At 50.4% G+C, this 15,946-nt stretch overlaps 12 non-coding genes across 12 annotated transcripts; all 12 read right to left on the bottom strand.

The window, feature by feature from the left end:
- Positions 1-202: 202 nt before the first annotated feature.
- Trnaa-ugc (transfer RNA alanine (anticodon UGC)) lies at positions 203-275 on the bottom strand. The gene has a single exon. It is a non-coding gene; the product is annotated as a tRNA-Ala (tRNA).
- Positions 276-1,281: 1,006 nt separating this feature from the next.
- On the bottom strand, positions 1,282-1,354 carry Trnaa-agc (transfer RNA alanine (anticodon AGC)). Its single transcript has one exon. It is a non-coding gene; the product is annotated as a tRNA-Ala (tRNA).
- A 413-nt stretch (positions 1,355-1,767) lies between these two features.
- Trnaa-ugc (transfer RNA alanine (anticodon UGC)) lies at positions 1,768-1,840 on the bottom strand. Its single transcript has one exon. It is a non-coding gene; the product is annotated as a tRNA-Ala (tRNA).
- Positions 1,841-2,850: 1,010 nt separating this feature from the next.
- Trnaa-agc (transfer RNA alanine (anticodon AGC)) lies at positions 2,851-2,923 on the bottom strand. Its single transcript has one exon. It is a non-coding gene; the product is annotated as a tRNA-Ala (tRNA).
- Positions 2,924-3,336: 413 nt separating this feature from the next.
- On the bottom strand, positions 3,337-3,409 carry Trnaa-ugc (transfer RNA alanine (anticodon UGC)). Its single transcript has one exon. It is a non-coding gene; the product is annotated as a tRNA-Ala (tRNA).
- A 1,005-nt stretch (positions 3,410-4,414) lies between these two features.
- Positions 4,415-4,487, bottom strand: Trnaa-agc (transfer RNA alanine (anticodon AGC)). The gene has a single exon. It is a non-coding gene; the product is annotated as a tRNA-Ala (tRNA).
- A 413-nt stretch (positions 4,488-4,900) lies between these two features.
- Positions 4,901-4,973, bottom strand: Trnaa-ugc (transfer RNA alanine (anticodon UGC)). Its single transcript has one exon. It is a non-coding gene; the product is annotated as a tRNA-Ala (tRNA).
- A 1,016-nt stretch (positions 4,974-5,989) lies between these two features.
- On the bottom strand, positions 5,990-6,062 carry Trnaa-agc (transfer RNA alanine (anticodon AGC)). The gene has a single exon. It is a non-coding gene; the product is annotated as a tRNA-Ala (tRNA).
- Positions 6,063-6,475: 413 nt separating this feature from the next.
- Trnaa-ugc (transfer RNA alanine (anticodon UGC)) lies at positions 6,476-6,548 on the bottom strand. The gene has a single exon. It is a non-coding gene; the product is annotated as a tRNA-Ala (tRNA).
- A 1,005-nt stretch (positions 6,549-7,553) lies between these two features.
- On the bottom strand, positions 7,554-7,626 carry Trnaa-agc (transfer RNA alanine (anticodon AGC)). The gene has a single exon. It is a non-coding gene; the product is annotated as a tRNA-Ala (tRNA).
- A 413-nt stretch (positions 7,627-8,039) lies between these two features.
- Trnaa-ugc (transfer RNA alanine (anticodon UGC)) lies at positions 8,040-8,112 on the bottom strand. The gene has a single exon. It is a non-coding gene; the product is annotated as a tRNA-Ala (tRNA).
- Positions 8,113-9,603: 1,491 nt separating this feature from the next.
- Positions 9,604-9,676, bottom strand: Trnaa-ugc (transfer RNA alanine (anticodon UGC)). Its single transcript has one exon. It is a non-coding gene; the product is annotated as a tRNA-Ala (tRNA).
- Between the last annotated feature and the right edge of the window lie 6,270 nt (positions 9,677-15,946).

Here is a 15,946-nt window from a genome sequence, read left to right as displayed (position 1 = left end):
TTGTCCACTCTCTAGACTTCAATGACGTTAAGCCGTGATACCTAAGACAGACCTGCACTCGATGACAGCCGGTCCCCACACATACATCTTGCTCTCCTTACGTCAGTATGCATCATACAAGTCTGTGACGCTGGCTTTGCAACATCTTGCGTGCCTTTAGGTTCGCCGCGATCAACACTTGGCATCCACTGACCACAAAACATGGAGGCGCCGGGGCTTGAACCCGGGACCTTTCACATGCAAAGCGAACGCTCTACCAACTGAGCTACTCCCCCATCCGCGACCAAGCTGCGCTATTCTCCATTCCTTGCGACTCTGATGTGCACGGAAACGATGCTTGGTTGGTTTGTAGCGCTGAAGGGACCAGAGTACAAAGGCGCGGACACGTTCATATACACAAGAATTCCAAGTAGTTTCGATGCTCTGGTATTACGAATGCAAATTCGGTCTGTTTTTAACGTCTTAAATTGAAAGGGGGGTCACAAATTGCTCCGTTTTCACTCCTTGTCGACAATCACACAGCACCTGAGGTAACAAGCACATCTCGAGCCCCAATCTGCACTCCACTGTTCATGCAAACTCAGTGCCTCGCTCTTTGCTACTGTGTACCACTCTTGTCGTCCAACTGCAAAACACTGGGCCACAACAAGTTTCCACGTCTCCATTGCACTGCGCAAACTACGAAACGCTCCCCAAACATGGCACTCGCCCATGCAGCCGACTTTTACGACTTCACGCAACGCTCACGCTAGTGACAGCCTCATTTATAGTTCGACGTCGCCCCAAAGCGAATGAGCACATTTCGCCTACGGCTTAGGCCGCCCTCCTAGTGTGGCTGCTCGGTGTCTGCAGGCAGCGAGGGGCTGCAAGCTTCCTGCGTTCGCACCTATGTCACCTGTGCTTGCTTGTCAGAGACAGACTATCGCAAAACATACAAATCACTCCATGAATTGATTGCTACGGCATCTGTTATCAGAAGTCACAACTAGCAACACCAGTAGCAGCCGACTGCACGCAAAGAATAGGAATGTGCAGTGGGATTTACGTGAACCCGGCGTAAGGCAGATCTTTCCGACGTAGGCTTAAGAATGTTATGGGAACACTTGTACTGTTTGTAAATTAAGTGTAGGAGTTGGAGGAGGGTGCTTCCTGCGCACGAATAACCGCACGCTTGCCAATTGTGGATGCTAATCGTTCTCTTGTATCTGCCTAGACACATCTGCTGGCTGTGAATTACTCCACTTGCATGGCAAGGTGTGCATGTAGGTGTGTTAAAAATTCTGCAGGCGCTGGGTATCGATCCCAGTACCTCTCGCATGCTAAGCGAGCGCTCTACCATCTGAGCTACGCCCCCTCCATGATAAATTGTGCTACATACAGCAATATCAATGTCACAGACGCTTGCACTCCCATTATTCCGCAGACAAACACTACTCTCTATGTATCTGTGAGGGTGTCTTTCAGGTTTCGTGCATTCTGTATTGAATCGTAGTTGGCCACAATGGAAGTGGCACGCATCACGTCGAAAATAGAATTCTGACACCGCTCTGAGTAAGACGAACGTGTTGTCCACTCTCTAGACTTCAATGACGTTAAGCCGTGATACCTAAGACAGACCTGCACTCGATGACAGCCGGTCCCCACACATACATCTTGCTCTCCTTACGTCAGTATGCATCATACAAGTCTGTGACGCTGGCTTTGCAACATCTTGCATGCCTTTAGGTTCGCCGCGATCAACACTTGGCATCCACTGACCACAAAACATGGAAGCGCCGGGGCTTGAACCCGGGTCCTTTCACACGCAAAGCGAACGCTCTACCAACTGAGCTACGCCCCCATCCGCGACCAAACTGCGCTATTCTCCATTCCTTGCGACTCTGATGTGCACGGAAACGATGCTTGGTTGGTTTGTAGCGCTGAAGGGACCAGAGTACAAAGGCGCGGACACGTTCATATACACAAGAGTTCCAAGTAGTTTCGATGCTCTGGTATTAAGAATGCAAATTCCGTCTGTTTTTAACGTCTTAAATTGAAAGGGGGGGGGGTCACAAATTGCTCCGTTTTCACTCCTTGTCGACAATCACACAGCACCTGAGGTAACAAGCACATCTCGAGCCCCAATCTGCACTCCACTGTTCATGCAAACTCAGTGCCTCGCTCTTTGCTACTGTGTACCACTCTTGTCGTCCAACTGCAAAACACTGGGCCACAACAAGTTTCCACGTCTCCATTGCACTGCGCAAACTACGAAACGCTCCCCAAACATGGCACTCGCCCATGCAGCCGACTTTTACGACTTTACACGACGCTCCCGCTAGTGACAGCCTCATTTATAGTTCGACGTCGCCCCAAAGCGAATGAGCACATTTCGCCTACGGCTTAGGCCGCCCTCCTAGTGTGGCTGCTCGGTGTCTGCAGGCAGCGAGGGGCTGCAAGCTTTCTGAGTTCGCACCTATGTCACCTGTGCTTGCTTGTCAGGGACAGACTATCGCAAAACATACAAATCACTCCATGAATTGATTGCTACGGCATCTGTTATCAGAAGTCACAACTAGCAACACCAGTAGCAGCCGACTGCACGCAAAGAATAGGAATGTGCAGTGGGATTTACGTGAACCCGGCGTAAGGCAGATCTTTCCGACGTAGGCTTAAGAATCTTATGGGAACACTTGTACTGTTTGTAAATTAAGTGTAGGAGTTGGAGGAGGGTGCTTCCTGCGCACGAATAACCGCACGCTTGCCAATTGCGGATGCTAATCGTTCTCTTGTATCTGCCTAGACACATCTGCTGGCTGTGAATTACTCCACTTGCATGGCAAGGTGCGCATGTAGGTGTGTTAAAAATTCTGGAGGCGCTGGGTATCGATCCCAGTACCTCTCGCATGCTAAGCGAGCGCTCTACCATCTGAGCTACGCCCCCTCCATGATAAATTGTGCTACATACAGCAATATCAATGTCACAGACGCTTGCGCTCCCATTATTCCGCAGACAAACACTACTCTCTATGTGTCTGTGAGGGTGTCTTTCAGGTTTCGTGCATTCTGTATTGAATCGTAGTTGGCCACAATGGAAGTGGCTAGCATCACGTCGAAAATAGAATTCGGACACCGCTCTGAGTACGACGAACGTGTTGTCCACTCTCTAGACTTCAATGACGTTAAGCCGTGATACCTAAGACAGACCTGCACTCGATGACAGCCGGTCCCCACACATACATCTTGCTCTCCTTACGTCAGTATGCATCATACAAGTCTGTGACGCTGGCTTTGCAACATCTTGCATGCCTTTAGGTTCGCCGCGATCAACACTTGGCATCCACTGACCACAAAACATGGAGGCGCCGGGGATTGAAACCGGGACCTTTCACACGCAAAGCGAACGCTCTACCAACTGAGCTACGCCCCCATCCGCGACCAAACTGCGCTATTCTCCATTCCTTGCGACTCTGATGTGCACGGAAACGATGCTTGGTTGGTTTGTAGCGCTGAAGGGACCAGAGTACAAAGGCGCGGACACGTTCATATACACAAGAGTTCCAAGTAGTTTCGATGCTCTGGTATTACGAATGCAAATTCCGTCTGTTTTTAACGTCTTAAATTGAAAGGGGGTCACAAATTGCTCCGTTTTCACTCCTTGTCGACAATCACACAGCACCTGAGGTAACAAGCACATCTCGAGCCCCAATCTGCACTCCACTGTTCATGCAAACTCAGTGCCTCGCTCTTTGCTACTGTGTACCACTCTTGTCGTCCAACTGCAAAACACTGGGCCACAACAAGTTTCCACGTCTCCATTGCACTGCGCAAACTACGAAACGCTCCCCAAACATGGCACTCGCCCATGCAGCCGACTTTTACGACTTCACGCAACGCTCACGCTAGTGACAGCCTCATTTATAGTTCGACGTCGCCCCAAAGCGAATGAGCACATTTCGCCTACGGCTTAGGCCGCCCTCCTAGTGTGGCTGCTCGGTGTCTGCAGGCAGCGAGGGGCTGCAAGCTTCCTGCGTTCGCACCTATGTCACCTGTGCTTGCTTGTCAGAGACAGACTATCGCAAAACATACAAATCACTCCATGAATTGATTGCTACGGCATCTGTTATCAGAAGTCACAACTAGCAACACCAGTAGCAGCCGACTGCACGCAAAGAATAGGAATGTGCAGTGGGATTTACGTGAACCCGGCGTAAGGCAGATCTTTCCGACGTAGGCTTAAGAATGTTATGGGAACACTTGTACTGTTTGTAAATTAAGTGTAGGAGTTGGAGGAGGGTGCTTCCTGCGCACGAATAACCGCACGCTTGCCAATTGTGGATGCTAATCGTTCTCTTGTATCTGCCTAGACACATCTGCTGGCTGTGAATTACTCCACTTGCATGGCAAGGTGCGCATGTAGGTGTGTTAAAAATTCTGCAGGCGCTGGGTATCGATCCCAGTACCTCTCGCATGCTAAGCGAGCGCTCTACCATCTGAGCTACGCCCCCTCCATGATAAATTGTGCTACATACAGCAATATCAATGTCACAGACGCTTGCACTCCCATTATTCCGCAGACAAACACTACTCTCTATGTATCTGTGAGGGTGTCTTTCAGGTTTCGTGCATTCTGTATTGAATCGTAGTTGGCCACAATGGAAGTGGCACGCATCACGTCGAAAATAGAATTCTGACACCGCTCTGAGTAAGACGAACGTGTTGTCCACTCTCTAGACTTCAATGACGTTAAGCCGTGATACCTAAGACAGACCTGCACTCGATGACAGCCGGTCCCCACACATACATCTTGCTCTCCTTACGTCAGTATGCATCATACAAGTCTGTGACGCTGGCTTTGCAACATCTTGCATGCCTTTAGGTTCGCCGCGATCAACACTTGGCATCCACTGACCACAAAACATGGAAGCGCCGGGGCTTGAACCCGGGTCCTTTCACACGCAAAGCGAACGCTCTACCAACTGAGCTACGCCGCCATCCGCGACCAAACTGCGCTATTCTCCATTCCTTGCGACTCTGATGTGCACGGAAACGATGCTTGGTTGGTTTGTAGCGCTGAAGGGACCAGAGTACAAAGGCGCGGACACGTTCATATACACAAGAGTTCCAAGTAGTTTCGATGCTCTGGTATTAAGAATGCAAATTCCGTCTGTTTTTAACGTCTTAAATTGAAAGGGGGGGGGGGGGGGGTCACAAATTGCTCCGTTTTCACTCCTTGTCGACAATCACACAGCACCTGAGGTAACAAGCACATCTCGAGCCCCAATCTGCACTCCACTGTTCATGCAAACTCAGTGCCTCGCTCTTTGCTACTGTGTACCACTCTTGTCGTCCAACTGCAAAACACTGGGCCACAACAAGTTTCCACGTCTCCATTGCACTGCGCAAACTACGAAACGCTCCCCAAACATGGCACTCGCCCATGCAGCCGACTTTTACGACTTTACACGACGCTCCCGCTAGTGACAGCCTCATTTATAGTTCGACGTCGCCCCAAAGCGAATGAGCACATTTCGCCTACGGCTTAGGCCGCCCTCCTAGTGTGGCTGCTCGGTGTCTGCAGGCAGCGAGGGGCTGCAAGCTTTCTGAGTTCGCACCTATGTCACCTGTGCTTGCTTGTCAGGGACAGACTATCGCAAAACATACAAATCACTCCATGAATTGATTGCTACGGCATCTGTTATCAGAAGTCACAACTAGCAACACCAGTAGCAGCCGACTGCACGCAAAGAATAGGAATGTGCAGTGGGATTTACGTGAACCCGGCGTAAGGCAGATCTTTCCGACGTAGGCTTAAGAATCTTATGGGAACACTTGTACTGTTTGTAAATTAAGTGTAGGAGTTGGAGGAGGGTGCTTCCTGCGCACGAATAACCGCACGCTTGCCAATTGCGGATGCTAATCGTTCTCTTGTATCTGCCTAGACACATCTGCTGGCTGTGAATTACTCCACTTGCATGGCAAGGTGCGCATGTAGGTGTGTTAAAAATTCTGGAGGCGCTGGGTATCGATCCCAGTACCTCTCGCATGCTAAGCGAGCGCTCTACCATCTGAGCTACGCCCCCTCCATGATAAATTGTGCTACATACAGCAATATCAATGTCACAGACGCTTGCGCTCCCATTATTCCGCAGACAAACACTACTCTCTATGTATCTGTGAGGGTGTCTTTCAGGTTTCGTGCATTCTGTATTGAATCGTAGTTGGCCACAATGGAAGTGGCTAGCATCACGTCGAAAATAGAATTCGGACACCGCTCTGAGTACGACGAACGTGTTGTCCACTCTCTAGACTTCAATGACGTTAAGCCGTGATACCTAAGACAGACCTGCACTCGATGACAGCCGGTCCCCACACATACATCTTGCTCTCCTTACGTCAGTATGCATCATACAAGTCTGTGACGCTGGCTTTGCAACATCTTGCATGCCTTTAGGTTCGCCGCGATCAACACTTGGCATCCACTGACCACAAAACATGGAGACGCCGGGGATTGAAACCGGGACCTTTCACACGCAAAGCGAACGCTCTACCAACTGAGCTACGCCCCCATCCGCGACCAAACTGCGCTATTCTCCATTCCTTGCGACTCTGATGTGCACGGAAACGATGCTTGGTTGGTTTGTAGCGCTGAAGGGACCAGAGTACAAAGGCGCGGACACGTTCATATACACAAGAGTTCCAAGTAGTTTCGATGCTCTGGTATTACGAATGCAAATTCCGTCTGTTTTTAACGTCTTAAATTGAAAGGGGGTCACAAATTGCTCCGTTTTCACTCCTTGTCGACAATCACACAGCACCTGAGGTAACAAGCACATCTCGAGCCCCAATCTGCACTCCACTGTTCATGCAAACTCAGTGCCTCGCTCTTTGCTACTGTGTACCACTCTTGTCGTCCAACTGCAAAACACTGGGCCACAACAAGTTTCCACGTCTCCATTGCACTGCGCAAACTACGAAACGCTCCCCAAACATGGCACTCGCCCATGCAGCCGACTTTTACGACTTCACGCAACGCTCACGCTAGTGACAGCCTCATTTATAGTTCGACGTCGCCCCAAAGCGAATGAGCACATTTCGCCTACGGCTTAGGCCGCCCTCCTAGTGTGGCTGCTCGGTGTCTGCAGGCAGCGAGGGGCTGCAAGCTTCCTGCGTTCGCACCTATGTCACCTGTGCTTGCTTGTCAGAGACAGACTATCGCAAAACATACAAATCACTCCATGAATTGATTGCTACGGCATCTGTTATCAGAAGTCACAACTAGCAACACCAGTAGCAGCCGACTGCACGCAAAGAATAGGAATGTGCAGTGGGATTTACGTGAACCCGGCGTAAGGCAGATCTTTCCGACGTAGGCTTAAGAATGTTATGGGAACACTTGTACTGTTTGTAAATTAAGTGTAGGAGTTGGAGGAGGGTGCTTCCTGCGCACGAATAACCGCACGCTTGCCAATTGTGGATGCTAATCGTTCTCTTGTATCTGCCTAGACACATCTGCTGGCTGTGAATTACTCCACTTGCATGGCAAGGTGCGCATGTAGGTGTGTTAAAAATTCTGCAGGCGCTGGGTATCGATCCCAGTACCTCTCGCATGCTAAGCGAGCGCTCTACCATCTGAGCTACGCCCCCTCCATGATAAATAGTGCTACATACAGCAATATCAATGTCACAGACGCTTGCACTCCCATTATTCCGCAGACAAACACTACTCTCTATGTATCTGTGAGGGTGTCTTTCAGGTTTCGTGCATTCTGTATTGAATCGTAGTTGGCCACAATGGAAGTGGCACGCATCACGTCGAAAATAGAATTCTGACACCGCTCTGAGTAAGACGAACGTGTTGTCCACTCTCTAGACTTCAATGACGTTAAGCCGTGATACCTAAGACAGACCTGCACTCGATGACAGCCGGTCCCCACACATACATCTTGCTCTCCTTACGTCAGTATGCATCATACAAGTCTGTGACGCTGGCTTTGCAACATCTTGCATGCCTTTAGGTTCGCCGCGATCAACACTTGGCATCCACTGACCACAAAACATGGAAGCGCCGGGGCTTGAACCCGGGTCCTTTCACACGCAAAGCGAACGCTCTACCAACTGAGCTACGCCCCCATCCGCGACCAAACTGCGCTATTCTCCATTCCTTGCGACTCTGATGTGCACGGAAACGATGCTTGGTTGGTTTGTAGCGCTGAAGGGACCAGAGTACAAAGGCGCGGACACGTTCATATACACAAGAGTTCCAAGTAGTTTCGATGCTCTGGTATTACGAATGCAAATTCCGTCTGTTTTTAACGTCTTAAATTGAAAGGGGGTCACAAATTGCTCCGTTTTCACTCCTTGTCGACAATCACACAGCACCTGAGGTAACAAGCACATCTCGAGCCCCAATCTGCACTCCACTGTTCATGCAAACTCAGTGCCTCGCTCTTTGCTACTGTGTACCACTCTTGTCGTCCAACTGCAAAACACTGGGCCACAACAAGTTTCCACGTCTCCATTGCACTGCGCAAACTACGAAACGCTCCCCAAACATGGCACTCGCCCATGCAGCCGACTTTAACGACTTCACGCAACGCTCACGCTAGTGACAGCCTCATTTATAGTTCGACGTCGCCCCAAAGCGAATGAGCACATTTCGCCTACGGCTTAGGCCGCCCTCCTAGTGTGGCTGCTCGGTGTCTGCAGGCAGCGAGGGGCTGCAAGCTTCCTGCGTTCGCACCTATGTCACCTGTGCTTGCTTGTCAGAGACAGACTATCGCAAAACATACAAATCACTCCATGAATTGATTGCTACGGCATCTGTTATCAGAAGTCACAACTAGCAACACCAGTAGCAGCCGACTGCACGCAAAGAATAGGAATGTGCAGTGGGATTTACGTGAACCCGGCGTAAGGCAGATCTTTCCGACGTAGGCTTAAGAATGTTATGGGAACACTTGTACTGTTTGTAAATTAAGTGTAGGAGTTGGAGGAGGGTGCTTCCTGCGCACGAATAACCGCACGCTTGCCAATTGTGGATGCTAATCGTTCTCTTGTATCTGCCTAGACACATCTGCTGGCTGTGAATTACTCCACTTGCATGGCAAGGTGCGCATGTAGGTGTGTTAAAAATTCTGCAGGCGCTGGGTATCGATCCCAGTACCTGTCGCATACTAAGCGAGCGCTCTACCATCTGAGCTACGCCCCCTCCATGATAAATTGTGCTACATACAGCAATATCAATGTCACAGACGCTTGCACTCCCATTATTCCGCAGACAAACACTACTCTCTATGTATCTGTGAGGGTGTCTTTCAGGTTTCGTGCATTCTGTATTGAATCGTAGTTGGCCACAATGGAAGTGGCACGCATCACGTCGAAAATAGAATTCTGACACCGCTCTGAGTAAGACGAACGTGTTGTCCACTCTCTAGACTTCAATGACGTTAAGCCGTGATACCTAAGACAGACCTGCACTCGATGACAGCCGGTCCCCACACATACATCTTGCTCTCCTTACGTCAGTATGCATCATACAAGTCTGTGACGCTGGCTTTGCAACATCTTGCATGCCTTTAGGTTCGCCGCGATCAACACTTGGCATCCACTGACCACAAAACATGGAAGCGCCGGGGCTTGAACCCGGGTCCTTTCACACGCAAAGCGAACGCTCTACCAACTGAGCTACGCCCCCATCCGCGACCAAACTGCGCTATTCTCCATTCCTTGCGACTCTGATGTGCACGGAAACGATGCTTGGTTGGTTTGTAGCGCTGAAGGGACCAGAGTACAAAGGCGCGGACACGTTCATATACACAAGAGTTCCAAGTAGTTTCGATGCTCTGGTATTAAGAATGCAAATTCCGTCTGTTTTTAACGTCTTAAATTGAAAGGGGGTCACAAATTGCTCCGTTTTCACTCCTTGTCGACAATCACACAGCACCTGAGGTAACAAGCACATCTCGAGCCCCAATCTGCACTCCACTGTTCATGCAAACTCAGTGCCTCGCTCTTTGCTACTGTGTACCACTCTTGTCGTCCAACTGCAAAACACTGGGCCACAACAAGTTTCCACGTCTCCATTGCACTGCGCAAACTACGAAACGCTCCCCAAACATGGCACTCGCCCATGCAGCCGACTTTTACGACTTTACACGACGCTCACGCAACGTTCACGCTAGTGACAGCATTATTTATAGTTCGACGTCGCGCCAAAGCGAATGAGCACATTTCGCCTACGGCTTAGGCCGCCCTCCTAGTGTGGCTGCTCGGTGTCTGCAGGCAGCGAGGGGCTGCAAGCTTTCTGAGTTCGCACCTATGTCACCTGTGCTTGCTTGTCAGAGACAGACTATCGCAAAACATACAAATCACTCCATGAATTGATTGCTACGGCATCTGTTATCAGAAGTCACAACTAGCAACACCAGTAGCAGCCGACTGCACGCAAAGAATAGGAATGTGCAGTGGGATTTACGTGAACCCGGCGTAAGGCAGATCTTTCCGACGTAGGCTTAAGAATGTTATGGGAACACTTGTACTGTTTGTAAATTAAGTGTAGGAGTTGGAGGAGGGTGCTTCCTGCGCACGAATAACCGCACGCTTGCCAATTGTGGATGCTAATCGTTCTCTTGTATCTGCCTAGACACATCTGCTGGCTGTGAATTACTCCACTTGCATGGCAAGGTGCGCATGTAGGTGTGTTAAAAATTCTGGAGGCGCTGGGTATCGATCCCAGTACCTCTCGCATGCTAAGCGAGCGCTCTACCATCTTTTTTTTGTTTTATTGTTTTACTTTTTTTATTTTATTTTTTTAATTTTTTTTTAATGTTTATTTTTTTCTCTATAAAGTAATTTCCCTTAAAAGCCCCTTAGGAAAATGGAACTAAAAAAACCCCTAAGTGCCACCGCCACTTTTCATCCTATAACAAAAAATCTGATCCACTTCAGGCGTTGGCTCCTGAGTAAACCCACCCCAGAGAGCTGCCTATATATCAGGGGAAATATGGGAAATCAAGGTTAGGGCTATCCTTTGCCACTTTTTTTTTGTTACATGTGAATTCTAGTAAGTAAGTGTTACAAGTAAGTGTTACAACAACAAAGGTGGCATAAAAATGTAATCCAGAAATAAAAACATAAATCACTGATATAATTCCAACTAAAAGGTTCTTCAATAATGTAACTGGTTCCACTTGGAGCCTCGTCATCGTTATCTGATATCTCCAATTGCGCCTTTGAAGGGCATCTGCAACGGAGGCATTCAGCTTCGCTAGTGCCTCAAGGAAAACAGCATCCTTGCAGCAGCTTGTCTCTTCCTTCGCTCATGGCTGACAAGGCAGAACGTTCAGCCGTTTGTGTGATGCGGCACAGAACATTAACCGCAGCTCGGCACTCCCCAGCTGAGTGGGGGGTTAACGAAAACGCTGCGTAAATAATTTGCGAAGAGCGTACGGTATTTCGGTGTGCGTTCGAGGGCATTGTGAGCATTTTGCAGGAACCACCAGTAATCAAGCTGCTCTTTCTCTCCGTCGCGAAAGATGTAGGCGACTGTAAGTCCTTTGAACCATGTAAGCGCATGATATTTTGCAGCCGGAAAGTAAGTTCCATCGGGACAGAGTAGGGTCTGAGGGTCAATCATATCAGGTGTAACCCGGAGGTAACAAGCCAATATCTTCTGTGTTAGTCGCCAAACTCCGGACGATGATGCGCAAGTAAAACGATGTTCATCAGTATCCAAAAGGTGACAATCTGGGCAATAAGGGGAGTCTGCCAGTCCAATAGTGTGAAGTCGCTGTAGTGTGGCATATTTTTTGTTGGCGATCTGATACCACTTCGAACGCACCGTGGAGGACAGAAAGTTGTGGTGTATCGTTTTCCACACTCTTGGCCAGTGAACCGTAGGGTACTTGTTTTCCACCACGTTATGGGGAACAGCACGCAGAAGGTTGGTGTAAAAATGTTTCGCCTTTGGTGGACGCGTGGCGGAGAGGTTCGAGCTGACATAGCTGTAATCAAGAATGAAGGTCGACACATGGGAGAGCTGTGGTGCGACGTGCGCAACCGACACCGGCGGGACGTTAGAGACTGGCATCAGAACCTGTAGTAGACGACCCGTGAGAGAGGTATATTGACTTTTCCATCGTTTCCTCATGTTGCTCATGTAAAGGCTAGCTGCTCTCGCCCTGACGTTGACCAATCCCAGCCCTCCTTTGTGCACTGGGAGGGTAAGAGTGTCGTATCGTACTTTAAAGATATGACCTGCGGAAACGTAGTAACTGAAGGCCGCTTGATGCCGGCGACCTATCTGCAGCGGTAGTGGGAGGACTTGTGCCACGTGATTGAGTTTTGATGCCACGTAGAGGTTCAGGTATTCAACACGTTGTAGCTGGTTCAAGTCCCGGAGCAGGTTCTGTCGCACCATTGCGCGTATGATCTGTAATAACCGTCGGTAGTTTGCTGCAGCTGTTTTACGTACATCTTTCTTGAACGTGATTCCCAAATATAGCAGATCAGAAACTGGTGGGAGGGGAGCGAGGGCTTCCGGTCCGAGATCTCGCCCAATATCCAACGCCGCCGACTTGTTGATGTTCAGAAGACTGCCGGCGGCCTGTCCGTATCGCTCAATCCAGGTTAGTACGCTTTGAACTTCGTCATTGGAACGAACCAGCAGTAGCAGGTCGTCAGCGTATGTCCTATAGCGAAAGGTGACGTCCCGCAGCGTGATGCCAGATAGGCGGTGGTTAAGGCCCCCTAGGAGTGGCTCGAGTGCGATGGCTTAAAGGTAGGTAGAAAGGGGACAACCCTGTCGTAGAGACCTCTTAATGGGTACTGGTCCTACCGTCCTTCCATTAACCTGGACGTGTGAGCTGGCTGTGGTCCAAAGACGCCGTAGGGTGTCGATGAGGCCCGGGGGGAATCCCATACAGTCCATCACTCGTAGGAGGAAGTTGTGGTGCACTCTATCAAAGGCGCGGTTGAAATCTACGGAGACGATCGCCGCTCTCAGACGGCACGCAGAAGCGATTGCTATTAAATCCTTGCAGTCACCGGTGGCCATGTGTATGTTGGCTTCTCCCCCCTGCGACGTCTGTTCAGGAGCGAGGATCATCGGCAAAGTCGTCTTAATACGGCTCGCCATAATCCTGGTGAAAATCTTGTAATCGGCGTTCAGCATTGTAAGCGGCCGATAGTCGTTAATCGATAGCCCTCCACCTGGCTTATGTACCGGTATGAGAAGTCCTTCTACAAACGCTGGCGGCACAACACAGTCTGGAGACGTAAGTTCGCGGAACATTATAACCCAGCGAGGCATCATGATGTCACGGAAAGTCCGGTAGAATTCGATGGGCAATCCATCAGGTCCAGGAGACTTATTGGCCGCACCTTTGTCCACGGCGTCTTCGACTTCTTCGAGTGAGATTTCCTCTGTTAGTGCATTCACGGTAGCCTCGTCGATAGTACGTGTTACCTGCTGTAACACTTCAGTAGTGGCCTCGTCATCGACGATTCTTTCCTTGTAAAGATGACGAAAATGATCCTCCACCGCCTTTACTATGGTTGCTTGGGTCGTACATAAGCGACCGTCGTGTGTCCTGAGTTGTGTGATTAAGTGTTGGCGTTGTCGGCGCTTATCCGCCACAACGTGATGCATAGTGGGTTCCTCCGCAAACGTTCGGTCGTGCCGTCGCGAGCGGACGACTGCACCTTCTAGTCGGCGCTTCGTCAATGATAGTATGTGAGCCTTGATTCTGCTTTGATCATGTTGTCTCTCCGGGGAAGGGGGTAAGGCGTCGAGGTCCCTGAGAGTCGCGTAGTAAAAATCGAGGGTCTGTCGATGCCACGCAGTCACGTCCTTGCCATATTGCATAAGTGTCCTACGGATTGCTGGTTTGGCACAGAGGAGCCACCACTCCAGGGTCGAGGCGTATCGAGGGTGGCGGCGTTCACAGTCAGTCCACGTTGCTGCAACTTGCCGACGGCAATCCAGGTCCTGGAGATGAGTTATGTTGAGCTTCCAAAAGCCATTGCTGCGCCAGACTTGTTGGGGGCGTAGGTGTATAGTGCAGATATAGGCACTGTGATCAGAATAGGCTTGAGGCCATAGTTCGGCGTCCACCACACCTTGTGTGAGATCTTGTGACACATATATGCGGTCGAGTCGGCTGGCCGAATGACTGGTAAGATGAGTGTGGCCAGAGCGGTTACCGTGGACTTTTTCCCACGTGTCGCACAAGTGAAGTTCTTGGATCATCGCACCCAGTTCCGGACAAGGCGTGTAATGTGGGATTTGGTCCTTGGGGTGAAGTACACAATTAAAATCGCCGGCGAAGACGCTGTGGTCGTATCGCCCTAGGAAAAGGGGAGCGACATCTGTGGAGTAGAATCTGGCGCGGTCGTGACGTCTTGTGGTACCCGACGGCGCGTAAACATTAATGAATCGGGTGTTGAGTGCCGTAAATGCTATTCCTCGAGCGGAGGGAAGAAACGTGACGTCGGTAACTTCAATTCCTTCACGCACTAATATTGCCACTCCGGTATCTGCAGGGCTACCGGGCGTCACATGTGTGGTGTACCCGTAAAAGTGCGGGAGTGCCGTCGTTTTCGCTTCTTGTAGGAAAGCAAAGTCAACCCCCATGGCTCGTATGGTTTCTTTCAAAAGTTGGATCTTGACAGGAGAACTGATCATGTTGATATTCATTGTCGCCAGGCGGTAAGCCTGGCAACGAGTTGTTTGGGCGAGGTTATCCATGGTGAAGGTGGAGAGAAGCGAACATCGGAAGTGATGTCACCCCCCGCCGAACGCGGTCCTCCTTGTGCTGCTTATGCTGCATGATCCGGCGGCGCCTCAGCTGGCCGCGGGTCGTGATCTTGTGTCTCAACGTCCTCGGCCCATGAAGCGGGCGCGGATGTCTGTTCATGGTCCATAGCCTCAGAATGTTTGATAGTAAGGGACCGGGCGACTTCGCTACCTGCACTGGTACCTTCCCGCTGCTTACTGTTTCTGTCAATGGGCTGATGGTCGAAAGCTGCATGTTTTTCTGTCTGTTCTGCTAGGTTGGAGTCAGTGGAAAAAGCTTCAGCTTCGGGGCTGGCTTCTTGAGTGGTCAGTCGTTCTTCCCCGGCCGAATGCGAACCGCTGTGTTCCGACACGGTCCGACGACGCCGCTTTCGGCGTTTCGGTGATCGCTGTTTCCGTACGTGGCCTTCATTGTCAGAAGACGGCACTGACTCATGCTCCGCCGGAACAAACGCTTCGGTCGGTACAATAAGGGAATCAATTGCCATCTTACTGGCGTCAATGTCTGTCGCGTTCGGTAGCTCCAGAGTTGTAGTGCTATTTTCCACCACTGGCCAGGTCGGCGGATCATCCAGGTCTTTGTCCGTGGAAAGTGATTCTTGTACCGCTGAAGCGGTCGGCCGTGTCTGTTGTGTGGAGAAAGTCGTGAGCGCCGCCGCGTAAGTAACGGGTAGAATAGTCTTCGCCGCTGGTGGTGCAACGTCCTTCGGTGGGAGTTGTGTGATCCGACGCTGGAGGCACTCGGAACGAAGGTGACCTTCCTTACCGCATCCGGAGCACGTCTTCGGTTGGCCGTCATAAATAACTATGGCCCGGCATCCACCTATCTGTAGATAGGATGGCACGTGTCGTTGGAGATCTATGCGCACTTGGCGTACTCCATTGAGTACTGGATACGTCTTAAACTGGGTCCATTTTTCAGCCACGTGTTCGTGTACCGTGCCGTAGGGGCGGAGCGCCGCTACAACTTCTGCCGCCGGGAGTTCAAATGGAAGTTCGAAGATGCGTATAGTCCGCAGTCCCATTGCGGCATGGCCGACCTCGACGTTGCCAACATTTCCATCTGCGTGGCAGAAGCGGAGTTCTTGTTTCATCTCTCGAAGCACCTTGTCGCAAGTAGTTTCGTTTATGAGCTTTACATAGACCGTGCTACTGACGATCGAAAAGTGA

The sequence above is a fragment of the Schistocerca gregaria genome, chromosome 6, assembly GCF_023897955.1.
Source record: "Schistocerca gregaria isolate iqSchGreg1 chromosome 6, iqSchGreg1.2, whole genome shotgun sequence".
Taxonomy (NCBI): domain Eukaryota; kingdom Metazoa; phylum Arthropoda; class Insecta; order Orthoptera; family Acrididae; genus Schistocerca; species Schistocerca gregaria.
Note: the sequence above shows the minus strand (reverse complement) of the source record. Positions and strands in the feature narration are given on the sequence as shown.